The 24,407-nt window shown below is 44.8% G+C and overlaps 1 protein-coding gene and 35 non-coding genes across 38 annotated transcripts in view; all 36 read right to left on the bottom strand.

Moving 5' to 3' along the window:
* The window catches only part of LOC122999337 (hormonally up-regulated neu tumor-associated kinase homolog A), a 124,250-nt gene that overhangs the window by 65,492 nt on the left and 34,351 nt on the right, over positions 1 to 24,407 (bottom strand). The window lies entirely within an intron of this gene.
* On the bottom strand, positions 5,694 to 5,782 carry trnay-gua. The gene is given in 2 exon segments: positions 5,694 to 5,729; positions 5,746 to 5,782. It is a non-coding gene; the product is annotated as a tRNA-Tyr (tRNA).
* On the bottom strand, positions 6,178 to 6,266 carry trnay-gua. The gene is given in 2 exon segments: positions 6,178 to 6,213; positions 6,230 to 6,266. It is a non-coding gene; the product is annotated as a tRNA-Tyr (tRNA).
* Positions 7,007 to 7,095, bottom strand: trnay-gua. The gene is given in 2 exon segments: positions 7,007 to 7,042; positions 7,059 to 7,095. It is a non-coding gene; the product is annotated as a tRNA-Tyr (tRNA).
* On the bottom strand, positions 7,857 to 7,945 carry trnay-gua. The gene is given in 2 exon segments: positions 7,857 to 7,892; positions 7,909 to 7,945. It is a non-coding gene; the product is annotated as a tRNA-Tyr (tRNA).
* trnay-gua lies at positions 8,277 to 8,365 on the bottom strand. The gene is given in 2 exon segments: positions 8,277 to 8,312; positions 8,329 to 8,365. It is a non-coding gene; the product is annotated as a tRNA-Tyr (tRNA).
* On the bottom strand, positions 8,697 to 8,785 carry trnay-gua. Its single transcript is given in 2 exon segments — positions 8,697 to 8,732; positions 8,749 to 8,785. It is a non-coding gene; the product is annotated as a tRNA-Tyr (tRNA).
* trnay-gua lies at positions 9,127 to 9,215 on the bottom strand. The gene is given in 2 exon segments: positions 9,127 to 9,162; positions 9,179 to 9,215. It is a non-coding gene; the product is annotated as a tRNA-Tyr (tRNA).
* On the bottom strand, positions 9,557 to 9,645 carry trnay-gua. Its single transcript is given in 2 exon segments — positions 9,557 to 9,592; positions 9,609 to 9,645. It is a non-coding gene; the product is annotated as a tRNA-Tyr (tRNA).
* On the bottom strand, positions 9,977 to 10,065 carry trnay-gua. The gene is given in 2 exon segments: positions 9,977 to 10,012; positions 10,029 to 10,065. It is a non-coding gene; the product is annotated as a tRNA-Tyr (tRNA).
* On the bottom strand, positions 10,406 to 10,494 carry trnay-gua. The gene is given in 2 exon segments: positions 10,406 to 10,441; positions 10,458 to 10,494. It is a non-coding gene; the product is annotated as a tRNA-Tyr (tRNA).
* Positions 10,826 to 10,914, bottom strand: trnay-gua. The gene is given in 2 exon segments: positions 10,826 to 10,861; positions 10,878 to 10,914. It is a non-coding gene; the product is annotated as a tRNA-Tyr (tRNA).
* On the bottom strand, positions 11,256 to 11,344 carry trnay-gua. The gene is given in 2 exon segments: positions 11,256 to 11,291; positions 11,308 to 11,344. It is a non-coding gene; the product is annotated as a tRNA-Tyr (tRNA).
* trnay-gua lies at positions 11,686 to 11,774 on the bottom strand. Its single transcript is given in 2 exon segments — positions 11,686 to 11,721; positions 11,738 to 11,774. It is a non-coding gene; the product is annotated as a tRNA-Tyr (tRNA).
* trnay-gua lies at positions 12,526 to 12,614 on the bottom strand. Its single transcript is given in 2 exon segments — positions 12,526 to 12,561; positions 12,578 to 12,614. It is a non-coding gene; the product is annotated as a tRNA-Tyr (tRNA).
* Positions 13,375 to 13,463, bottom strand: trnay-gua. Its single transcript is given in 2 exon segments — positions 13,375 to 13,410; positions 13,427 to 13,463. It is a non-coding gene; the product is annotated as a tRNA-Tyr (tRNA).
* Positions 13,795 to 13,883, bottom strand: trnay-gua. The gene is given in 2 exon segments: positions 13,795 to 13,830; positions 13,847 to 13,883. It is a non-coding gene; the product is annotated as a tRNA-Tyr (tRNA).
* trnay-gua lies at positions 14,644 to 14,732 on the bottom strand. Its single transcript is given in 2 exon segments — positions 14,644 to 14,679; positions 14,696 to 14,732. It is a non-coding gene; the product is annotated as a tRNA-Tyr (tRNA).
* On the bottom strand, positions 15,064 to 15,152 carry trnay-gua. The gene is given in 2 exon segments: positions 15,064 to 15,099; positions 15,116 to 15,152. It is a non-coding gene; the product is annotated as a tRNA-Tyr (tRNA).
* On the bottom strand, positions 15,494 to 15,582 carry trnay-gua. Its single transcript is given in 2 exon segments — positions 15,494 to 15,529; positions 15,546 to 15,582. It is a non-coding gene; the product is annotated as a tRNA-Tyr (tRNA).
* Positions 15,914 to 16,002, bottom strand: trnay-gua. Its single transcript is given in 2 exon segments — positions 15,914 to 15,949; positions 15,966 to 16,002. It is a non-coding gene; the product is annotated as a tRNA-Tyr (tRNA).
* On the bottom strand, positions 16,774 to 16,862 carry trnay-gua. The gene is given in 2 exon segments: positions 16,774 to 16,809; positions 16,826 to 16,862. It is a non-coding gene; the product is annotated as a tRNA-Tyr (tRNA).
* trnay-gua lies at positions 17,194 to 17,282 on the bottom strand. Its single transcript is given in 2 exon segments — positions 17,194 to 17,229; positions 17,246 to 17,282. It is a non-coding gene; the product is annotated as a tRNA-Tyr (tRNA).
* trnay-gua lies at positions 17,687 to 17,775 on the bottom strand. The gene is given in 2 exon segments: positions 17,687 to 17,722; positions 17,739 to 17,775. It is a non-coding gene; the product is annotated as a tRNA-Tyr (tRNA).
* Positions 18,117 to 18,205, bottom strand: trnay-gua. The gene is given in 2 exon segments: positions 18,117 to 18,152; positions 18,169 to 18,205. It is a non-coding gene; the product is annotated as a tRNA-Tyr (tRNA).
* On the bottom strand, positions 18,537 to 18,625 carry trnay-gua. Its single transcript is given in 2 exon segments — positions 18,537 to 18,572; positions 18,589 to 18,625. It is a non-coding gene; the product is annotated as a tRNA-Tyr (tRNA).
* Positions 19,460 to 19,548, bottom strand: trnay-gua. Its single transcript is given in 2 exon segments — positions 19,460 to 19,495; positions 19,512 to 19,548. It is a non-coding gene; the product is annotated as a tRNA-Tyr (tRNA).
* On the bottom strand, positions 19,880 to 19,968 carry trnay-gua. The gene is given in 2 exon segments: positions 19,880 to 19,915; positions 19,932 to 19,968. It is a non-coding gene; the product is annotated as a tRNA-Tyr (tRNA).
* On the bottom strand, positions 20,299 to 20,387 carry trnay-gua. Its single transcript is given in 2 exon segments — positions 20,299 to 20,334; positions 20,351 to 20,387. It is a non-coding gene; the product is annotated as a tRNA-Tyr (tRNA).
* On the bottom strand, positions 20,719 to 20,807 carry trnay-gua. The gene is given in 2 exon segments: positions 20,719 to 20,754; positions 20,771 to 20,807. It is a non-coding gene; the product is annotated as a tRNA-Tyr (tRNA).
* Positions 21,149 to 21,237, bottom strand: trnay-gua. The gene is given in 2 exon segments: positions 21,149 to 21,184; positions 21,201 to 21,237. It is a non-coding gene; the product is annotated as a tRNA-Tyr (tRNA).
* Positions 21,569 to 21,657, bottom strand: trnay-gua. Its single transcript is given in 2 exon segments — positions 21,569 to 21,604; positions 21,621 to 21,657. It is a non-coding gene; the product is annotated as a tRNA-Tyr (tRNA).
* trnay-gua lies at positions 22,384 to 22,472 on the bottom strand. Its single transcript is given in 2 exon segments — positions 22,384 to 22,419; positions 22,436 to 22,472. It is a non-coding gene; the product is annotated as a tRNA-Tyr (tRNA).
* trnay-gua lies at positions 22,804 to 22,892 on the bottom strand. Its single transcript is given in 2 exon segments — positions 22,804 to 22,839; positions 22,856 to 22,892. It is a non-coding gene; the product is annotated as a tRNA-Tyr (tRNA).
* Positions 23,727 to 23,815, bottom strand: trnay-gua. The gene is given in 2 exon segments: positions 23,727 to 23,762; positions 23,779 to 23,815. It is a non-coding gene; the product is annotated as a tRNA-Tyr (tRNA).
* trnay-gua lies at positions 24,146 to 24,234 on the bottom strand. The gene is given in 2 exon segments: positions 24,146 to 24,181; positions 24,198 to 24,234. It is a non-coding gene; the product is annotated as a tRNA-Tyr (tRNA).

Here is a 24,407-nt window from a genome sequence, read left to right as displayed (position 1 = left end):
CACACACTGATATGCACACAAATAAACTTTAGCACATATACACTCATATATCCAAAAAAGCAGCACAGCACATAGAAGAATATGTGTGTGGGTTTATGTGTGTTTTGGTCTTGAGGAAATCTTCAGCATGTGTTAGATGAATCCCTGAGGCGCTCGCTGAACTCTGATTGGCTGGCTGGCTTGCTGTGTTTGTTTCCACAGCGACAAAGCTGTCACTGCCTCCTACCACCCAGGTAGGGCTGTCAATCACACTGGCTCCCAGCCAACCACACTCAGGCCTTGCTGCAACCAATCACAATGCAGATTGTGTTGGCGTTTCAGTTTCTGTTTATATTTAATGAATTGCATATGAACCGATAATATTATTCATGATCGTAAAAAATTATAGGGCTTTTCAAAACAAGGTTAGCTAGTTTTACTCTAAATAAAATATAACCTTTATAGAGCTTCTGCTTCATGTTAGAAACAACACCGGTTTCCAGAAATGAATTTAGATAAAATCATGAAGTAAGTATTTCAGTATTAAAATTCAAAACAGCCGTTGTTTAATCACAACTTGGCCTCTGCCTAAAGAAAATTGGCCATATACAGTTTTTAATCACAACCTTCCATTTGGTACAGTTCATTCTGCAATTCGTCATACCTTAAATCACATCATTACCTCTTTATTGCCCCTATTATTTATAACATAAATACTTCAGAGGGTGTGTTTCCAAACATTTACGATCTATCTTCGAAGGCTGACTTCACTTTGGTTTCTATGCCTCTTCTAGTTTTCTTTTGGCTTGAGATTCTATTTGATGTGAGGGTTGTTGATGTGTCAATAGTCAAAGACAGGATTTAAAATTACATTATGAACAAATAGTATGAGCGGTAGATCTTACAAAATGGATACACTTAATGAAAGTATAATTAATGTGTCGTGTCAATGTGTCATGTATAACTTGATTTGATAAAGTAATGACTGATTTGATTAAAAAAACCTTGATTTGATATACAGTACATCATTCATCACAACTATAATTTATGATAGTGTTTACACTGTTGTGAGCATTTATAATTAACATGTGCACTGGCCAGCGTGCCACTCATAGGCCACACCTACCACATCTTAGCAATTCTACTCTATGCATCAGTGAAGGACATCATAACTAGCAGACCAATAACCAAGTTCCTGCAAAAGCAAAGTTTATGAAGTATACACTGGTTTATTTCTCTGTCTATAGTCACTGCTTTCATGTAGCTGTTGTGAGAACCACTACATACAGTAAGACAGCACTTACAACACAGACTTTTTCTCATATTGTTCATTCTGACTTGTCCAGCACAGGTGTAGTTAATAACATTAATTATGGATGCAGTGCATTTAGGTGTAATATGCCAGGGTGCTGCTATTGCTCATGCTGGCTCACTGTCAGGGCTTAACTGAACGGAGCAAACATTCATGTTATTAGTTACACCTGTGCTATTACTGTTATGACAAGTAAAATTGTCCACATTAAAAAAGGTATTTAAGCCAGGGTCAACACAGCAGGTGTATTAATATAAATCTGATTACTGAAATGAAGGAGATTTGTAATATTAATCCTGTTTATAATTAAGACTTGACTTTATTAAATCAATTGTGTTTCAGTAAAGTCATCCACATCTTCACATAAACAAGTTGTAATTCAAAAGTAAACTGTTACTCTTTTCAGCTGGAGCCCATAGGACAGATTTCTGACAAAGGCAATCAGCTGCTAACTAAATAATAATAAAGATCATAACTAAAAAAAGTGCCTTTTCTATTTTGTAGTTGGGGTGTATCTGAAGGCGATGAAAAGTAGACATGGGAGTGAGTGTTTGAAAAGAAAAATATTAGCCCCCCACCATAACTTTTGAATTCAGTGAAAGCTGAGGTCTTAAAAACATAATATAATTACTTTGTCCCTTACCTGTATTATTCTGTTATTAGATTTTACTGGGATGTGCGGTTATTTTATTCCTGCTAAGCACAGCATTGTCAGCAGAGGGCACTCTATGCATTATACTGGGGCATCGGCAGCTAACGCCAGTAGAAGTGATCAGTACGTGATGAGTGAGTTCAAGTATGCACGAGACAGAGAGCCCTTCTGACCTCAACTTTATTTTCATATTTCTAACAGAAATTAAATGTGTTGCACCATTGTGAGCTAAGCATCATTCTTGTCCGTATAACATATTTTGGTGAGCCAGCCAGCAGGAGGCGAAAGAGGTATCATCACCCTAAACCCCCTCCTTAATAAAGAGCCAAACCTTCCTCAACCTTCAGTGAGATGGATAACAGTGAGCTCCTGAAAAGAGGTGCCATCTTTACTCCAGCAAGCTAGAGTTTTTAGTGTTAAAGTGAGCCATCTGTGAATGTTTCTGTGATTATTTGTACCATGCTTCATCATTTGTTGTGTTAACACATAACAACCCACTGACATATGTGCTCACTACTGCAAAACACAATGCCATGGGGCACAGATGGGTGACGGAGTTTACCGACTATAATTTCACCATATGCTATCGTCCTGGGAAAAACTCAGATGCTGATGGGCTGTCTTGGACTACATGATCAAGTGTACTGCTGAGGACAGTCAAGAGGAAATCAGAGTATCCATGAAGACCGTGACAGTGGAAAGGAGAGACCCATGTCACGCCGTTGGAGTGGTCCACACCAGCCCCTTGGGCCTAGTGAAAGACTGTGGGACCAGCCAACCTCTCACTCCAGTGCAAATTTGCAAGGCTCAGGAGAAGGATGAAATCCTATCCAAAGTCTTCTCTGTAGCCACACTACTGAAACAATGGCTAAAGATCCAGGTAGATGAAGATGGTGTCCTGTGCTGCAGAACCTCTACCCAAGAACAGCTGGTGATGCCCAAAGCCTACCATCTGTTGGTTGGAATGTGTGGTAATTTTATTACAGCTAAGCACAGCATTGTCAGCAGAGAGCGCTCTACGCATTATACTGGGGCATCAGTAGCTTACGCCAGTAGAGTAGAAAAAGTCATCAGTACGTGATTAATGAGTTCAAGTATGCATGAAACAGAGAGTGCTTCTGACCTCAACTGTATTTTTATATTTCCAACAGGTTAACTGACTGTAAACAGAACCCAGGTAATAGAAATATTAATACACCTGAGTAAAGCCTTAGTTCTTACCTGTAACATGCAGAAACATTGAATTTGAGCACAGCCAGAAGGGAGTTTTGCCGCGCTTTTCCTGTGGTTAAAATAGCAGGTGCTGATCAAAGTAATGCCGCTAGCTAAACTATAAGACAGTCTGGTACTTTGCTGTGTGAGCTAAAGTCAGCTAAATGAATTGACAGAGAGTATGTTTTAGAGATTTATGTTTGGTAATAAACCGTGTGAAGTACGGCTAAATTGAGGGAATGTTTATAGCAACGTAATTTAGCAGTGAGCATTTGTCACGCGGGCTGGAGAGCTAATGTGACATGGATTGATATGCTAATGCTAATCGTTGCTAGCATGCTAATGTTACAGCCTATGTTATTCCTGTGCTATCCCTTCAAAGTAATTGGGTCAAAAATGCGTTTCATGGTATGACATTTTCAAAATTAGAATTCACACAGTTTTCACTTTTGATGCTTTTTTTGTCATTTCTGCAAGTACACTGGGAAGAGTATTACAGTGACTGATGCTTTTGAAATAAAATACTGTTAGATAATTTTAGTTCATGTAAGCATGACTCATAGAGGTTCAAAAGTGGTACTAAGACAAGACAAGTTCATACTGTTACACATACTAGAGCAATGTTAAATATTTACCTATTGCTTACCTAGTGTTTTCATGTAAAGTATAGTTGTCCGTTGCTTACCTGTCTATACCTGAAAGGAGAGTAACTCTACAGCTAAATGATTAATTACCTGTCACTTACCTGTAATCCGTGTGAAAGAAAGAAATTTGACTGAGCACTTACCTAGGATATCCAGGAGGGAAAACCTATGATAAAATGATTCAGATTATTATACATAGTAATGTGTGTTTATGGCATTTTGTATGATTTGTCAACGGCCTTTAAATGTTTATTATTATTAGTTATATTTGATTGGTGTAAAGGAATAAGGCAACAAGTAGAAAGGATACAAACAAGTAGAGTCTAAGAAGTCGTCAGTATGTGATGAATTAGTTCAAGTATGCACAAGACAGAGAGCGCTTCTGACCTTAACTGTATTTTCATATTTCCAACAGAAATTAAATGTGTTGCACCAGAGTGAGCTATAGTCATTCTTGCCCTTGTAACACGGATGTAACACAATATGGAAGTCAGGGTCTCGCAGTGCAATGCCTCAGAACCAGGATTGTCACATGTTCACATAAATAGACTAGCATACACAAGACACTGACACACACTGAAACAGGAGAAGAGAGGAAGAGATAGACAAAGATACAAAAGCTTCCACATCTTGGAAAAAGCAGGTTTATATTTGTTTTTTGAATACTGACTTACGCACAGGTGTATGTGTGTATATATGTGTGTGAGGAGTGTGATTATCTCTGTGTCATGTTTATTACTACAGGATTCTCAACAGGAGGCCTGGACACAAGAAGAATATCAGGAGTAATGGAGATGTCTACAAGACAAACTATAGGTTTTCTTTTTCATTGATCCTGTTATTTTTTATGTAGCCATAATGACAAAGCATTTATTTTACATTTTAACATAAATGCTGCGAGCACAATAAGACATGGAAATTTTATCTGTTCAACTGGGGGTAAAGAATCTTACAAGTATATCCACGCTAAGCCAACTTTATTTGTAAAAGCATATTTTTGTCTGCATTTTGGCATTTTTCTCACCTTAATATGGACATTTTTTGAAAATGATATCGAAAGTCTTGTCGGGGGCTTTGAGGCATTAAAGTTAAATCTAACCCACTCTGTTATTTTAAATGTCAATATTGTCGCTCATACAATACAGGTGTGGTCAGATGGTCAATAATAGCAATTTAATCAATGTCTCAATATAGCATTGCAGAGCACACACTGGCTGCTGTGAGCTACCATACAGGGCACTAGCTTTATCAAATGCATTACCTGGTGTACAGACAAGCCTCTATTTATTTATACATCCTTAACACAGAGACAGTACAGCGTGTAAAATGTAGAGAAGAACTTGTAAGACGAGGATGAGGGGCACTTTAGAATGTTGACAGGAGGAGGCAGAAATCGAACAACCAACCGAGTGATTGCTTGGTGATAGGGTCTAACTTGTGAGCCACAGTTGCCCCAAAACCATACTGCCGTCAAGCCAGATTTGAACGAGCGACCTAAGGATGTCTATTGTTATCCCTTGACAGTCCTCCGCTCTACCAACTGAGCTATCGAAGGGGTATAGAGTCGTGTCAGAAAATGAAAAAATCTGAATTCTGAGTTTGAATGTGTTAAAAACAGTTATCGGTGATCATAGATGGCAGGAGGGAGCTAAAAAGAGGTTTTTGGGCCTTTTCCACAAAATCCCTTACAATTTGTCACTCACTCACGTATTGATGGCATTGAGCTGCCATGGCAGTTACTGGCCTAACCATGCGGAGCAATTTGGGGTTCAGTCTGTTTGGTGAGGGGCATTTTGGAATGTCGACAGGAGGAGGCGGGAATCGAACCGCCAACCGCGTGATTGCTTGGTGATAGTGTCTAACTTGTGAGCCACAGTTGACCCAAAACCATGCCTCCTTCGAGCCGGATTTGAACCAGCGACCTAAGGATGTCTATTGTTACTCCTCTACAGTCCTCCGCTCTACCAACTGAGCTATCGAAGGGCTACACATTGTGGCGTCCGTAAATGACAAAAAGTAAATAGTGTATTTCGCTGTGTTAAAATCTGTTATCAGTGGTCACAGAGAGTAGGAGGGAGCTAAACGAGGTCTTTAGACCTTTTTCCCTTAAAATATGTCTCTCACTCACGTATTGATGGCATTGAGCTGCCATGGCAGTTACTGGCCTAACCATGCGGAGCAATTTGGGGTTCAGTCTCTTTGGTGAGGGGCATTTTGGAATGTCGACAGGAGGAGGCGGGAATCGAACCGCCAACCGTGTGATTGCTTGGTGATAGTGTCTAACTTGTGAGCCACAGTTGCGGAATCGAACCGCCAACCGTGTGATTGCTTGGTGATAGTGTCTAACTTGTGAGCCACAGTTGCCCTAAAACTATGACTCCTTCGAGCCGGATTTGAACCAGCGACCTAAGGATGTGTATTGTTATTCCTCTACAGTCCTCCGCTCTACCAACTGAGCTATCGAAGGGGTATAGAGAGTTGTGTCAGAAAATGAGAAAATCTGAAGTCTGAGTTTGACTGTGTTAAAAACAATTATCGCTGATCATAGATAGCAGGAGGGAGCTAAAAAGAGGTTTTTGGGCCTTTTCCACAAAATCCCTTACAATTTGTCACTCACTCACGTATTGATGGCATTGAGCTGCCATGGCAGTTACTGGCCTAACCATGCGGAGCAATTTGGGGTTCAGTCTGTTTGGTGAGGGGCATTTTGGAATCGAAACGCCAACCGCCAACCGCGTGATTGCTTGGTGATAGTATCTAACTTGTGAGCCACAGTTGCCCCAAAACCAAATCGAGCCGGATTTGAACCAGCGACCTAAGGATGTCTATTGTTATTCCTCTACAGTCCTCCACTCTACCAACTGAGCTATCGAAGGGGTATAGAGAGCTGTGTCAGAAAATGAGAAAATCTGAATTCTGAGTTTGACTGTGTTAAAAACAATTATCGGTGATCATAGATAGCAGGAGGGAGCTAAAAAGAGGTTTTTGGGCCTTTTCCACAAAATCCCTTACAATTTGTCACTCACTCACGTATTGATGGCATTGAGCTGCCATGGCAGTTACTGGCCTAACCATGCGGAGCAATTTGGGGTTCAGTCTCTTTGGTGAGGGGCATTTTGGAATGTCGACAGGAATCGAACCGCCAACCGCGTGATTGCTTGGTGATAGTGTCTAACTTGTGAGCCACAGTTGCCCCAAAACCATGCCTCCTTCGAGCCGGATTTGAACCAGCGACCTAAGGATGTCTATTGTTATTCCTCTACAGTCCTCCGCTCTACCAACTGAGCTATCGAAGGGGTATAGAGAGTATTGTCAGAAAATGAGAAAATCTGAATTCTGAGTTTGACTGTGTTAAAAACAATTACCGCTGATCATAGATAGCAGGAGGGAGCTAAAAAGAGGTTTTTGGGCCTTTTCCACAAAATCCCTTACAATTTGTCACTCACTCACGTATTGATGGCATTGAGCTGCCATGGCAGTTACTGGCCTAACCATGCGGAGCAATTTGGGGTTCAGTCTCTTTGGTGAGGGGCATTTTGGAATGTCGACAGGAGGAGGCGGGAATCGAACCGCCAACCGCGTGATCGCTTGGTGATAGTGTCTAACTTGTGAGCCACAGTTGCCCCAAAACCATGCCTCCTTCGAGCCGGATTTGAACCAGCGACCGAAGGATGTCTATTGTTATTCCTCTACAGTCCTCCGCTCTACCAATTGAGCTATCGAAGGGGTATAGAGAGCTGTGTCAGAAAATGAGAAAATCTGAATTCTGAGTTTGACTGTGTTAAAAACAATTATCGGTGATCATAGATAGCAGGAGGGAGCTAAAAAGAGGTTTTTGGGCCTTTCCCACAAAATCCCTTACAATTTGTCACTCACTCACGTATTGATGGCATTGAGCTGCCATGGCAGTTACTGGCCTAACCACGCGGAGCAATTTGGGGTTCAGTCTCTTTGGTGAGGGGCATTTTGGAATGTCGACAGGAATCGAACCGCCAACCGCGTGATTGCTTGGTGATAGTGTCTAACTTGTGAGCCACAGTTGCCCCAAAACCATGCCTCCTTCGAGCCGGATTTGAACCAGCGACCTAAGGATGTCTATTGTTATTCCTCTACAGTCCTCCGCTCTACCAACTGAGCTATCGAAGGGGTATAGAGAGTCGTGTCAGAAAATGAGAAAATCTGAATCCTGAGTTTGACTGTGTTAAAAACATTTATCGCTGATCATAGATAGCAGGAGGGAGCTAAAAAGAGGTTTTTGGGCCTTTTCCACAAAATCCCTTACAATTTGTCACTCACTCACGTATTGATGGCATTGAGCTGCCATGGCAGTTACTGGCCTAACCATGCGGAGCAATTTGGGGTTCAGTCTCTTTGGTGAGGGGCATTTTGGAATGTCGACAGGAATCGAACCACCAACCGTGTGATTGCTTGGTGATAGTGTCTAACTTGTGAGCCACAGTTGCCCCAAAACCATGCCTCCTTCGAGCCGGATTTGAACCAGCGACCTAAGGATGTCTATTGTTATTCCTCTACAGTCCTCCGCTCTACCAACTGAGCTATCGAAGGGGTATAGAGAGTCGTGTCAGAAAATGAGAAAATCTGAATTCTGAGTTTGACTGTGTTAAAAACAATTATCGCTGATCATAGATAGCAGGAGGGAGCTAAAAAGAGGTTTTTGGGCCTTTTCCACAAAATCCCTTACAATTTGTCACTCACTCACGTATTGATGGCATTGAGCTGCCATGGCAGATACTGGCCTAACCATGCGGAGCAATTTGGGGTTCAGTCTCTTTGGTGAGGGGCATTTTGGAATGTCGACAGGAATCGAACCGCCAACCGCGTGATCGCTTGGTGATAGTGTCTAACTTGTGAGCCACAGTTGCCCCAAAACCATGCCTCCTTCGAGCCGGATTTGAACCAGCGACCTAAGGATGTCTATTGTTATTCCTCTACAGTCCTCCGCTCTACCAACTGAGCTATCGAAGGGGTATAGAGAGTCATGTCAGAAAATGAGAAAATCTGAATTCTCAGTTTGACTGTGTTAAAAACAATTATCGCTGATCATAGATAGCAGGAGGGAGCTAAAAAGAGGTTTTTGGGCCTTTTCCACAAAATCCCTTACAATTTGTCACTCACTCACGTATTGATGGCATTGAGCTGCCATGGCAGTTACTGGCCTAACCATGCGGAGCAATTTGGGGTTCAGTCTCTTTGGTGAGGGGCATTTTGGAATGTCGACAGGAGGAGGCGGGAATCGAACCGCCAACCGCGTGATTGCTTGGTGATAGTGTCTAACTTGTGAGCCACAGTTGACCCAAAACCATGCCTCCTTCGAGCCGGATTTGAACCAGCGACCTAAGGATGTCTATTGTTATTCCTCTACAGTCCTCCGCTCTACCAACTGAGCTATCGAAGGGGTATAGAGAGTCGTGTCAGAAAATGAGAAAATCTGAATTCTGAGTTTGACTGTGTTAAAAACAATTATCGCTGATCATAGATAGCAGGAGGGAGCTAAAAAGAGGTTTTTGGGCCTTTTCCACAAAATCCCTTACAATTTGTCACTCACTCACGTATTGATGGCATTGAGCTGCCATGGCAGTTACTGGCCTAACCATGCGGAGCAATTTGGGGTTCAGTCTCTTTGGTGAGGGGCATTTTGGAATGTCGACAGGAGGAGGCGGGAATCGAACCGCCAACCGCGTGATTGCTTGGTGATAGTGTCTAACTTGTGAGCCACAGTTGCCCCAAAACCATGCCTCCTTCGAGCCGGATTTGAACCAGCGACCTAAGGATGTCTATTGTTATTCCTCTACAGTCCTCCGCTCTACCAACTGAGCTATCGAAGGGGTATAGAGAGTTGTGTCAGAAAATGAGAAAATCTGAATCCTGAGTTTGACTGTGTTAAAAACAATTATCGGTGATCATAGATAGCAGGAGGGAGCTAAAAAGAGGTTTTTGGGCCTTTTCCACAAAATCCCTTACAATTTGTCACTCACTTACGTATTGATGGCATTGAGCTGCCATGGCAGTTACTGGCCTAACCATGCGGAGCAATTTGGGGTTCAGTCTCTTTGGTGAGGGGCATTTTGGAATGTCGACAGGAATCGAACCGCCAACCGCGTGATCGCTTGGTGATAGTCTCTAACTTGTGAGCCACAGTTGCCCCAAAACCATGCCTCCTTCGAGCCGGATTTGAACCAGCGACCTAAGGATATCTATTGTTATTCCTCTACAGTCCTCCGCTCTACCAACTGAGCTATCGAAGGGGTATAGAGAGTCGTGTCAGAAAATGAGAAAATCTGAATTCTGAGTTTGACTGTGTTAAAAACAATTATCACTGATCATAGATAGCAGGAGGGAGCTAAAAAGAGGTTTTTGGGCCTTTCCACAAAATCCCTTACAATTTGTCACTCACTCACGTATTGATGGCATTGAGCTGCCATGGCAGTTACTGGCCTAACCATGCGGAGCAATTTGGGGTTCAGTCTCTTTGGTGAGGGGCATTTTGGAATGTCGACAGGAGGAGGCGGGAATCGAACCGCCAACCGCGTGATTGCTTGGTGATAGTGTCTAACTTGTGAGCCACAGTTGCCCCAAAACCATGCCTCCTTCGAGCCGGATTTGAACCAGCGACCTAAGGATGTCTATTGTTATTCCTCTACAGTCCTCCGCTCTACCAACTGAGCTATCGAAGGGGTATAGAGAGTCGTGTCAGAAAATGAGAAAATCTGAATTCTGAGTTTGACTGTGTTAAAAACAATTATCGCTGATCATAGATAGCAGGAGGGAGCTAAAAAGAGGTTTTGGGGCCTTTTCCACAAAATACCTTACAATTTGTCACTCACTCACGTATTGATGGCATTGAGCTGCCATGGCAGTTACTGGCCTAACCATGCGGAGCAATTTGGGGTTCAGTCTCTTTGGTGAGGGGCATTTTGGAATGTCGACAGGAATCGAACCGCCAACCGCGTGATTGCTTGGTGATAGTGTCTAACTTGTGAGCCACAGTTGCCCCAAAACCATGCCTCCTTCGAGCCGGATTTGAACCAGCGACCTAAGGATGTCTATTGTTATTCCTCTACAGTCCTCCGCTCTACCAACTGAGCTATCGAAGGGGTATAGAGAGTCGTGTCAGAAAATGAGAAAATCTGAATTCTGAGTTTGACTGTGTTAAAAACATTTATCGGTGATCATAGATAGCAGGAGGGAGCTAAAAAGAGGTTTTTGGGCCTTTTCCACAAAACCCCTTACAATTTGTCACTCACTCACGTATTGATGGCATTAAGCTGCCATGGCAGTTACTGGCCTAACCATGCGGAGCAATTTGGGGTTCAGTCTCTTTGGTGAGGGGCATTTTGGAATGTCGACAGGAGGAGGCGGGAATCGAACCGCCAACCGCGTGATTGCTTGGTGATAGTGTCTAACTTGTGAGCCACAGTTGCCCCAAAACCATGCCTCCTTCGAGCCGGATTTGAACCAGCGACCTAAGGATGTCTATTGTTATTCCTCTACAGTCCTCCGCTCTACCAACTGAGCTATCGAAGGGGTATAGAGAGTCGTGTCAGAAAATGAGAAAATCTGAATTCTGAGTTTGACTGTGTTAAAAACATTTATCGCTGATCATAGATAGCAGGAGGGAGCTAAAAAGAGGTTTTTGGGCCTTTTCCACAAAACCCCTTACAATTTGTCACTCACTCACGTATTGATGGCATTGAGCTGCCATGGCAGTTACTGGCCTAACCATGCGGAGCAATTTGGGGTTCAGTCTCTTTGGTGAGGGGCATTTTGGAATGTCGACAGGAGGAGGCGGGAATCGAACCGCCAACCGCGTGATTGCTTGGTGATAGTGTCTAACTTGTGAGCCACAGTTGCCCCAAAACCATGCCTCCTTCGAGCCGGATTTGAACCAGCGACCTAAGGATGTCTATTGTTATTCCTCTACAGTCCTCCGCTCTACCAACTGAGCTATCGAAGGGGTATAGAGAGTCGTGTCAGAAAATGAGAAAATCTGAATTCTGAGTTTGACTGTGTTAAAAACAATTATCGCTGATCATAGATAGCAGGAGGGAGCTAAAAAGAGGTTTTGGGGCCTTTTCCACAAAACACCTTACAATTTGTCACTCACTCACGTATTGATGGCATTGAGCTGCCATGGCAGTTACTGGCCTAACCATGCGGAGCAATTTGGGGTTCAGTCTCTTTGGTGAGGGGCATTTTGGAATGTCGACAGGAATCGAACCGCCAACCGCGTGATTGCTTGGTGATAGTGTCTAACTTGTGAGCCACAGTTGCCCCAAAACCATGCCTCCTTCGAGCCGGATTTGAACCAGCGACCTAAGGATGTCTATTGTTATTCCTCTACAGTCCTCCGCTCTACCAACTGAGCGATCGAAGGGGTATAGAGAGTCGTGTCAGAAAATGAGAAAATCTGAATTCTGAGTTTGACTGTGTTAAAAACATTTATCGGTGATCATAGATAGCAGGAGGGAGCTAAAAAGAGGTTTTTGGGCCTTTTCCACAAAACCCCTTACAATTTGTCACTCACTCACGTATTGATGGCATTGAGCTGCCATGGCAGTTACTGGCCTAACCATGCGGAGCAATTTGGGGTTCAGTCTCTTTGGTGAGGGGCATTTTGGAATGTCGACAGGAATCGAACCGCCAACCGCGTGATTGCTTGGTGATAGTGTCTAACTTGTGAGCCACAGTTGCCCCAAAACCATGCCTCCTTCGAGCCGGATTTGAACCAGCGACCTAAGGATGTCTATTGTTATTCCTCTACAGTCCTCCGCTCTACCAACTGAGCTATCGAAGGGGTATAGAGAGTCGTGTCAGAAAATGAGAAAATCTGAATTCTGAGTTTGACTGTGTTAAAAACATTTATCGCTGATCATAGATAGCAGGAGGGAGCTAAAAAGAGGTTTTTGGGCCTTTTCCACAAAACCCCTTACAATTTGTCACTCACTCACGTATTGATGGCATTGAGCTGCCATGGCAGTTACTGGCCTAACCATGCGGAGCAATTTGGGGTTCAGTCTCTTTGGTGAGGGGCATTTTGGAATGTCGACAGGAGGAGGCGGGAATCGAACCGCCAACCGCGTGATTGCTTGGTGATAGTGTCTAACTTGTGAGCCACAGTTGCCCCAAAACCATGCCTCCTTCGAGCCGGATTTGAACCAGCGACCTAAGGATGTCTATTGTTATTCCTCTACAGTCCTCCGCTATACCAACTGAGCTATCGAAGGGGTATAGAGAGTTGTGTCAGAAAATGAGAAAATCTGAATTCTGAGTTTGACTGTGTTAAAAACAATTATCGCTGATCATAGATAGCAGGAGGGAGCTAAAAAGAGGTTTTTGGGCCTTTTCCACAAAATCCCTTACAATTTGTCACTCACTCACGTATTGATGGCATTGAGCTGCCATGGCAGTTACTGGCCTAACCATGCGGAGCAATTTGGGGTTCAGTCTCTTTGGTGAGGGGCATTTTGGAATGTCGACAGGAGGAGGCGGGAATCGAACCGCCAACCGCGTGATTGCGTCTAACTTGTGAGCCATAGTTGCCCCAAAACCATGCCTCCTTCGAGCCGGATTTGAACCAGCGACCTAAGGATGTCTATTGTTATTCCTCTACAGTCCTCCGCTCTACCAACTGAGCTATCGAAGGGGTATAGAGAGTCGTGTCAGAAAATGAGAAAATCTGAATTCTGAGTTTGACTGTGTTAAAAACAATTATCGGTGATCATAGATAGCAGGAGGGAGCTAAAAAGAGGTTTTTGGGCCTTTTCCACAAAATCCCTTACAATTTGTCACTCACTCACGTATTGATGGCATTGAGCTGCCATGGCAGTTACTGGCCTAACCATGCGGAGCAATTTGGGGTTCAGTCTCTTTGGTTAGGGGCATTTTGGAATGTCGACAGGAATCGAACCGCCAACCGCGTGATTGCTTGGTGATAGTGTCTAACTTGTGAGCCACAGTTGCCCCAAAACCATGCCTCCTTCGAGCCGGATTTGAACCAGCGACCTAAGGATGTCTATTGTTATTCCTCTACAGTCCTCCGCTCTACCAACTGAGCTATCGAAGGGGTATAGAGAGTCGTGTCAGAAAATGAGAAAATCTGAATTCTGAGTTTGACTGTGTTAAAAACATTTATCGCTGATCATAGATAGCAGGAGGGAGCTAAAAAGAGGTTTTTGGGCCTTTTCCACAAAACCCCTTACAATTTGTCACTCACTCACGTATTGATGGCATTGAGCTGCCATGGCAGTTACTGGCCTAACCATGCGGAGCAATTTGGGGTTCAGTCTCTTTGGTGAGGGGCATTTTGGAATGTCGACAGGAGGAGGCGGGAATCGAACCGCCAACCGCGTGATTGCTTGGTGATAGTGTCTAACTTGTGAGCCACAGTTGCCCCAAAACCATGCCTCCTTCGAGCCGGATTTGAACCAGCGACCTAAGGATGTCTATTGTTATTCCTCTACAGTCCTCCGCTATACCAACTGAGCTATCGAAGGGGTATAGAGAGTTGTGTCAGAAAATGAGAAAATCTGAATTCTGAGTTTGACTGTGTTAAAAACAATTATCGCTGATCATAGATAGCAGGAGGGAGCTAAAAAGAGGTTTTTGGGCCTTTTCCACAAAATCCCTTACAATTTGTCACTCACTCACGTATTGATGGCATTGAGCTGCCATGGCAGTTACTGGCCTAACCATGCGGAGCAATTTGGGGTTCAGTCTCTTTGGTGAGGGGCATTTTGGAATGTCGACAGGAGGAGGCGGGAATCGAACCGCCAACCGCGTGATTGCGTCTAACTTGTGAGCCATAGTTGCCCCAAAACCATGCCTCCTTCGAGCCGGATTTGAACCAGCGACCTAAGGATGTCTATTGTTATTCCTCTACAGTCCTCCGCTCTACCAACTGAGCTATCGAAGGGGTATAGAGAGTTGTGTCAGAAAATGAGAAAATCTGAATTCTGAGTTTGACTGTGTTAAAAACAATTATCGGTGATCATAGATAGCAGGAGGGAGCTAAAAAGAGGTTTTTGGGCCTTTTCCACAAAATCCCTTACAATTTGTCACTCACTCACGTATTGATGGCATTGAGCTGCCATGGCAGTTACTGGCCTAACCATGCGGAGCAATTTGGGGTTCAGTCTCTTTGGTGAGGGGCATTTTGGAATGTCGACAGGAATCGAACCACCAACCGCGTGATTGCTTGGTGATAGTGTCTAACTTGTGAGCCACAGTTGCCCCAAAACCATGCCTCCTTCGAGCCGGATTTGAACCAGCGACCTAAGGATGTCTATTGTTATTCCTCTACAGTCCTCCGCTCTACCAACTGAGCTATCGAAGGGGTATAGAGAGTCGTGTCAGAAAATGAGAAAATCTGAATTCTGAGTTTGACTGTGTTAAAAACATTTATCGCTGATCATAGATAGCAGGAGGGAGCTAAAAAGAGGTTTTTGGGCCTTTTCCACAAAACCCCTTACAATTTGTCACTCACTCACGTATTGATGGCATTGAGCTGCCATGGCAGTTACTGGCCTAACCATGCGGAGCAATTTGGGGTTCAGTCTCTTTGGTGAGGGGCATTTTGGAATGTCGACAGGAGGAGGCGGGAATCGAACCGCCAACCGCGTGATTGCTTGGTGATAGTGTCTAACTTGTGAGCCACAGTTGCCCCAAAACCATGCCTCCTTCGAGCCGGATTTGAACCAGCGACCTAAGGATGTCTATTGTTATTCCTCTACAGTCCTCCGCTCTACCAACTGAGCTATCGAAGGAGTATAGAGAGTCGTGTCAGAAAATGAGAAAATCTGAATTCTGAGTTTGACTGTGTTAAAAACAATTATCGCTGATCATAGATAGCAGGAGGGAGCTAAAAAGAGGTTTTGGGGCCTTTTCCACAAAATACCTTACAATTTGTCACTCACTCACGTATTGATGGCATTGAGCTGCCATGGCAGTTACTGGCCTAACCATGCGGAGCAATTTGGGGTTCAGTCTCTTTGGTGAGGGGCATTTTGGAATGTCGACAGGAATCGAACCGCCAACCGCGTGATTGCTTGGTGATAGTGTCTAACTTGTGAGCCACAGTTGCCCCAAAACCATGCCTCCTTCGAGCCGGATTTGAACCAGCGACCTAAGGATGTCTATTGTTATTCCTCTACAGTCCTCCGCTCTACCAACTGAGCTATCGAAGGGGTATAGAGAGTCGTGTCAGAAAATGAGAAAATCTGAATTCTGAGTTTGACTGTGTTAAAAACATTTATCGGTGATCATAGATAGCAGGAGGGAGCTAAAAAGAGGTTTTTGGGCCTTTTCCACAAAACCCCTTACAATTTGTCACTCACTCACGTATTGATGGCATTAAGCTGCCATGGCAGTTACTGGCCTAACCATGCGGAGCAATTTGGGGTTCAGTCTCTTTGGTGAGGGGCATTTTGGAATGTCGACAGGAGGAGGCGGGAATCGAACCGCCAACCGCGTGATTGCTTGGTGATAGTGTCTAACTTGTGAGCCACAGTTGCCCCAAAACCATGCCTCCTTTGAGCCGGATTTGAACCAGCGACCTAAGGATGTCTATTGTTATTCCTCTACAGTCCTCCGCTCTACCAACTGAGCTATCGAAGGGGTATAGAGAGTCGTGTCAGAAAATGAGAAAATCTGAATTCTGAGTTTGACTGTGTTAAAAACATTTATCGCTGATCATAGATAGCAGGAGGGAGCTAAAAAGAGGTTTTTGGGCCTTTTCCACAAAACCCCTTACAATTTGTCACTCACTCACGTATTGATGGCATTGAGCTGCCATGGCAGTTACTGGCCTAACCATGCGGAGCAATTTGGGGTTCAGTCTCTTTGGTGAGGGGCATTTTGGAATGTCAACAGGAGGAGGCGGGAATCGAACCGCCAACCGCGTGATTGCTTGGTGATAGTGTCTAACTTGTGAGCCACAGTTGCCCCAAAACCATGCCTCCTTCGAGCCGGATTTGAACCAGCGACCTAAGGATGTCTATTGTTATTCCTCTACAGTCCTCCGCTCTACCAACTGAGCTATCGAAGGGGTATAGAGAGTCGTGTCAGAAAATGAGAAAATCTGAATTCTGAGTTTGACTGTGTTAAAAACAATTATCGCTGATCATAGATAGCAGGAGGGAGCTAAAAAGAGGTTTTGGGGCCTTTTCCACAAAATCCCTTACAATTTGTCACTCACTCACGTATTGATGGCATTGAGCTGCCATGGCAGTTACTGGCCTAACCATGCGGAGCAATTTGGGGTTCAGTCTCTTTGGTGAGGGGCATTTTGGAATGTCGACAGGAATCGAACCGCCAACCGCGTGATTGCTTGGTGATAGTGTCTAACTTGTGAGCCACAGTTGCCCCAAAACCATGCCTCCTTCGAGCCGGATTTGAACCAGCGACCTAAGGATGTCTATTGTTATTCCTCTACAGTCCTCCGCTCTACCAACTGAGCTATCGAAGGGGTATAGAGAGTCGTGTCAGAAAATGAGAAAATCTGAATTCTGAGTTTGACTGTGTTAAAAACAATTATCGCTGATCATAGATAGCAGGAGGGAGCTAAAAAGAGGTTTTTGGGCCTTTTCCACAAAATCCCTTACAATTTGTCACTCACTCACGTATTGATGGCATTGAGCTGCCATGGCAGTTACTGGCCTAACCATGCGGAGCAATTTGGGGTTCAGTCTCTTTGGTGAGGGGCATTTTGGAATGTCGACAGGAGGAGGCGGGAATCGAACCGCCAACCGCGTGATTGCTTGGTGATAGTGTCTAACTTGTGAGCCACAGTTGAGGAATCGAACCGCCAACCGCGTGATTGCTTGGTGATAGTGTCTAACTTGTGAGCCACAGTTGCCCCAAAACCATGCCTCCTTCGAGCCGGATTTGAACCAGCGACCTAAGGATGTCTATTGTTATTCCTCTACAGTCCTCCGCTCTACCAACTGAGCTATCGAAGGGGTATAGAGAGTCGTGTCAGAAAATGAGAAAATCTGAATTCTGAGTTTGACTGTGTTAAAAACATTTATCGCTGATCATAGATAGCAGGAGGGAGCTAAAAAGAGGTTTTTGGGCCTTTTCCACAAAACCCCTTACAATTTGTCACTCACTCACGTATTGATGGCATTGAGCTGCCATGGCAGTTACTGGCCTAACCATGCGGAGCAATTTGGGGTTCAGTCTCTTTGGTGAGGGGCATTTTGGAATGTCGACAGGAGGAGGCGGGAATCGAACCGCCAACCGCGTGATTGCTTGGTGATAGTGTCTAACTTGTGAGCCACAGTTGCCCCAAAACCATGCCTCCTTCGAGCCGGATTTGAACCAGCGACCTAAGGATGTCTATTGTTATTCCTCTACAGTCCTCCGCTCTACCAACTGAGCTATCGAAGGGGTATAGAGAGTCGTGTCAGAAAATGAGAAAATCTGAATTCTGAGTTTGACTGTGTTAAAAACAATTATCGCTGATCATAGATAGCAGGAGGGAGCTAAAAAGAGGTTTTGGGGCCTTTTCCACAAAATCCCTTACAATTTGTCACTCACTCACGTATTGATGGCATTGAGCTGCCATGGCAGTTACTGGCCTAACCATGCGGAGCAATTTGGGGTTCAGTCTCTTTGGTGAGGGGCATTTTGGAATGTCGACAGGAATCGAACCGCCAACCGCGTGATTGCTTGGTGATAGTGTCTAACTTGTGAGCCACAGTTGCCCCAAAACCATGCCTCCTTCGAGCCGGATTTGAACCAGCGACCTAAGGATGTCTATTGTTATTCCTCTACAGTCCTCCGCTCTACCAACTGAGCTATCGAAGGGGTATAGAGAGTCGTGTCAGAAAATGAGAAAATCTGAATTCTGAGTTTGACTGTGTTAAAAACAATTATCGCTGATCATAGATAGCAGGAGGGAGCTAAAAAGAGGTTTTTGGGCCTTTTCCACAAAATCCCTTACAATTTGTCACTCACTCACGTATTGATGGCATTGAGCTGCCATGGCAGTTACTGGCCTAACCATGCGGAGCAATTTGGGGTTCAGTCTCTTTGGTGAGGGGCATTTTGGAATGTCGACAGGAGGAGGCGGGAATCGAACCGCCAACCGCGTGATTGCTTGGTGATAGTGTCTAACTTGTGAGCCACAGTTGAGGAATCGAACTGCCAACCGTGTGATTGCTTGGTGATAGTGTCTAACTTGTGAGCCACAGTTGCCCCAAAACCATGCCTCCTTCGAGCCGGATTTGAACCAGCGACCTAAGGATGTCTATTGTTATTCCTCTACAGTCCTCCACTCTACCAACTGAGCTATCGAAGTGGTATAGAGAGTCGTGTCAGAAAATGAGAAAATCTGAATTCTGAGTTTGACTGTGTTAAAAACAATTATCGGTGATCATAGATAGCAGGAGGGAGCTAAAAAGAGGTTTTTGGGCCTTTTCCACAAAACCCCTTACAATTTGTCACTCACTCACGTATTGATGGCATTGAGCTGCCATGGCAGTTACTGGCCTAACCATGCGGAGCAATTTGGGGTTCAGTCTCTTTGGTGAGGGGCATTTTGGAATGTCGACAGGAGGAGGCGGGAATCGAACCGCCAACCGCGTGATTGCTTGGTGATAGTGTCTAACTTGTGAGCCACAGTTGCCCCAAAACCATGCCTCCTTCGAGCCGGATTTGAACCAGCGACCTAAGGATGTCTATTGTTATTCCTCTACAGTCCTCCGCTCTACCAACTGAGCTATCGAAGGGGTATAGAGAGTCGTGTCAGAAAATGAGAAAATCTGAATCCTGAGTTTGACTGTGTTAAAAACATTTATCGCTGATCATAGATAGCAGGAGGGAGCTAAAAAGAGGTTTTTGGGCCTTTTCCACAAAATCCCTTACAATTTGTCACTCACTCACGTATTGATGGCATTGAGCTGCCATGGCAGTTACTGGCCTAACCATGCGGAGCAATTTGGGGTTCAGTCTCTTTGGTGAGGGGCATTTTGGAATGTCGACAGGAATCGAACCACCAACCGTGTGATTGCTTGGTGATAGTGTCTAACTTGTGAGCCACAGTTGCCCCAAAACCATGCCTCCTTCGAGCCGGATTTGAACCAGCGACCTAAGGATGTCTATTGTTATTCCTCTACAGTCCTCCGCTCTACCAATTGAGCTATCGAAGGGGTATAGAGAGCTGTGTCAGAAAATGAGAAAATCTGAATTCTGAGTTTGACTGTGTTAAAAACAATTATCGCTGATCATAGATAGCAGGAGGGAGCTAAAAAGAGGTTTTTGGGCCTTTTCCACAAAATCCCTTACAATTTGTCACTCACTCACGTATTGATGGCATTGAGCTGCCATGGCAGTTACTGGCCTAACCATGCGGAGCAATTTGGGGTTCAGTCTCTTTGGTGAGGGGCATTTTGGAATGTCGACAGGAGGAGGCGGGAATCGAACCGCCAACCGTGTGATTGCGTCTAACTTGTGAGCCATAGTTGCCCCAAAACCATGCCTCCTTCGAGCCGGATTTGAACCAGCGACCTAAGGATGTCTATTGTTATTCCTCTACAGTCCTCCGCTCTACCAACTGAGCTATCGAAGGGGTATAGAGAGTCGTGTCAGAAAATGAGAAAATCTGAATTCTGAGTTTGACTGTGTTAAAAACAATTATCGCTGATCATAGATAGCAGGAGGGAGCTAAAAAGAGGTTTTTGGGCCTTTTCCACAAAATCCCTTACAATTTGTCACTCACTCACGTATTGATGGCATTGAGCTGCCATGGCAGTTACTGGCCTAACCATGCGGAGCAATTTGGGGTTCAGTCTCTTTGGTGAGGGGCATTTTGGAATGTCGACAGGAATCGAACCACCAACCGCGTGATTGCTTGGTGATAGTGTCTAACTTGTGAGCCACAGTTGCCCCAAAACCATGCCTCCTTCGAGCCGGATTTGAACCAGCGACCTAAGGATGTCTATTGTTATTCCTCTACAGTCCTCCGCTCTACCAACTGAGCTATCGAAGGGGTATAGAGAGTCGTGTCAGAAAATGAGAAAATCTGAATTCTGAGTTTGACTGTGTTAAAAACATTTATTGCTGATCATAGATAGCAGGAGGGAGCTAAAAAGAGGTTTTTGGGCCTTTTCCACAAAACCCCTTACAATTTGTCACTCACTCACGTATTGATGGCATTGAGCTGCCATGGCAGTTACTGGCCTAACCATGCGGAGCAATTTGGGGTTCAGTCTCTTTGGTGAGGGGCATTTTGGAATGTCGACAGGAGGAGGCGGGAATCGAACCGCCAACCGCGTGATTGCTTGGTGATAGTGTCTAACTTGTGAGCCACAGTTGCCCCAAAACCATGCCTCCTTCGAGCCGGATTTGAACCAGCGACCTAAGGATGTCTATTGTTATTCCTCTACAGTCCTCCGCTCTACCAACTGAGCTATCGAAGGGGTATAGAGAGTCGTGTCAGAAAATGAGAAAATCTGAATTCTGAGTTTGACTGTGTTAAAAACAATTATCGCTGATCATAGATAGCAGGAGGGAGCTAAAAAGAGGTTTTGGGGCCTTTTCCACAAAATCCCTTACAATTTGTCACTCACTCACGTATTGATGGCATTGAGCTGCCATGGCAGTTACTGGCCTAACCATGCGGAGCAATTTGGGGTTCAGTCTCTTTGGTGAGGGGCATTTTGGAATGTCGACAGGAATCGAACCGCCAACCGCGTGATTGCTTGGTGATAGTGTCTAACTTGTGAGCCACAGTTGCCCCAAAACCATGCCTCCTTCGAGCCGGATTTGAACCAGCGACCTAAGGATGTCTATTGTTATTCCTCTACAGTCCTCCGCTCTACCAACTGAGCTATCGAAGGGGTATAGAGAGTCGTGTCAGAAAATGAGAAAATCTGAATTCTGAGTTTGACTGTGTTAAAAACATTTATCGGTGATCATAGATAGCAGGAGGGAGCTAAAAAGAGGTTTTTGGGCCTTTTCCATAAAACCCCTTACAATTTGTCACTCACTCACGTATTGATGGCATTGAGCTGCCATGGCAGTTACTGGCCTAACCATGCGGAGCAATTTGGGGTTCAGTCTCTTTGGTGAGGGGCATTTTGGAATGTCGACAGGAATCGAACCGCCAACCGCGTGATTGCTTGGTGATAGTGTCTAACTTGTGAGCCACAGTTGCCCCAAAACCATGCCTCCTTCGAGCCGGATTTGAACCAGCGACCTAAGGATGTCTATTGCTATCGAAGGGGTATAGAGAGTCGTGTCAGAAAATGAGAAAATCTGAATTCTGAGTTTGACTGTGTTAAAAACATTTATCGCTGATCATTGATAGCAGGAGGGAGCTAAAAAGAGGTTTTGGGGCCTTTTCCACAAAATCCCTTACAATTTGTCACTCACTCACGTATTGATGGCATTGAGCTGCCATGGCAGTTACTGGCCTAACCATGCGGAGCAATTTGGGGTTCAGTCTCTTTGGTGAGGGGCATTTTGGAATGTCGACAGGAGGAGGCGGGTATCGAACCGCCAACCGCGTGATTGCTTGGTGATAGTGTCTAACTTGTGAGCCACAGTTGCCCCAAAACCATGCCTCCTTCGAGCCGGATTTGAACCAGCGACCTAAGGATGTCTATTGTTATTCCTCTACAGTCCTCCGCTCTACCAACTGAGCTATCGAAGGGGTATAGAGAGTCGTGTCAGAAAATGAGAAAATCTGAATTCTGAGTTTGACTGTGTTAAAAACAATTATCGCTGATCATAGATAGCAGGAGGGAGCTAAAAAGAGGTTTTGGGGCCTTTTCCACAAAATCCCTTACAATTTGTCACTCACTCACGTATTGATGGCATTGAGCTGCCATGGCAGTTACTGGCCTAACCATGCGGAGCAATTTGGGGTTCAGTCTCTTTGGTGAGGGGCATTTTGGAATGTCGACAGGAATCGAACCGCCAACCGCGTGATTGCTTGGTGATAGTGTCTAACTTGTGAGCCACAGTTGCCCCAAAACCATGCCTCCTTCGAGCCGGATTTGAACCAGCGACCTAAGGATGTCTATTGTTATTCCTCTACAGTCCTCCGCTCTACCAACTGAGCTATCGAAGGGGTATAGAGAGTCGTGTCAGAAAATGAGAAAATCTGAATTCTGAGTTTGACTGTGTTAAAAACAATTATCGCTGATCATAGATAGCAGGAGGGAGCTAAAAAGAGGTTTTTGGGCCTTTTCCACAAAATCCCTTACAATTTGTCACTCACTCACGTATTGATGGCATTGAGCTGCCATGGCAGTTACTGGCCTAACCATGCGGAGCAATTTGGGGTTCAGTCTCTTTGGTGAGGGGCATTTTGGAATGTCGACAGGAGGAGGCGGGAATCGAACCGCCAACCGCGTGATTGCTTGGTGATAGTGTCTAACTTGTGAGCCACAGTTGAGGAATCGAACCGCCAACCGTGTGATTGCTTGGTGATAGTGTCTAACTTGTGAGCCACAGTTGCCCCAAAACCATGCCTCCTTCGAGCCGGATTTGAACCAGCGACCTAAGGATGTCTATTGTTATTCCTCTACAGTCCTCCACTCTACCAACTGAGCTATCGAAGTGGTATAGAGAGTCGTGTCAGAAAATGAGAAAATCTGAATTCTGAGTTTGACTGTGTTAAAAACAATTATCGGTGATCATAGATAGCAGGAGGGAGCTAAAAAGAGGTTTTTGGGCCTTTTCCACAAAACCCCTTACAATTTGTCACTCACTCACGTATTGATGGCATTGAGCTGCCATGGCAGTTACTGGCCTAACCATGCGGAGCAATTTGGGGTTCAGTCTCTTTGGTGAGGGGCATTTTGGAATGTCGACAGGAGGAGGCGGGAATCGAACCGCCAACCGCGTGATTGCTTGGTGATAGTGTCTAACTTGTGAGCCACAGTTGCCCCAAAACCATGCCTCCTTCGAGCCGGATTTGAACCAGCGACCTAAGGATGTCTATTGTTATTCCTCTACAGTCCTCCGCTCTACCAACTGAGCTATCGAAGGGGTATAGAGAGTTGTGTCAGAAAATGAGAAAATCTGAATTCTGAGTTTGACTGTGTTAAAAACAATTATCGCTGATCATAGATAGCAGGAGGGAGCTAAAAAGAGGTTTTTGGGCCTTTTCCACAAAATCCCTTACAATTTGTCACTCACTCACGTATTGATGGCATTGAGCTGCCATGGCAGTTACTGGCCTAACCATGCGGAGCAATTTGGGGTTCAGTCTCTTTGGTGAGGGGCATTTTGGAATGTCGACAGGAGGAGGCGGGAATCGAACCGCCAACCGCGTGATTGCGTCTAACTTGTGAGCCATAGTTGCCCCAAAACCATGCCTCCTTCGAGCCGGATTTGAACCAGCGACCTAAGGATGTCTATTGTTATTCCTCTACAGTCCTCCGCTCTACCAACTGAGCTATCGAAGGGGTATAGAGAGTCGTGTCAGAAAATGAGAAAATCTGAATTCTGAGTTTGACTGTGTTAAAAACAATTATCGCTGATCATAGATAGCAGGAGGGAGCTAAAAAGAGGTTTTTGGGCCTTTTCCACAAAATCCCTTACAATTTGTCACTCACTCACGTATTGATGGCATTGAGCT

This window comes from Thunnus albacares, chromosome 16 (assembly GCF_914725855.1).
Source record: "Thunnus albacares chromosome 16, fThuAlb1.1, whole genome shotgun sequence".
NCBI classification, from domain to species: Eukaryota; Metazoa; Chordata; class Actinopteri; order Scombriformes; family Scombridae; genus Thunnus; species Thunnus albacares.
This window is presented reverse-complemented; position numbering and strand designations above follow the sequence as displayed.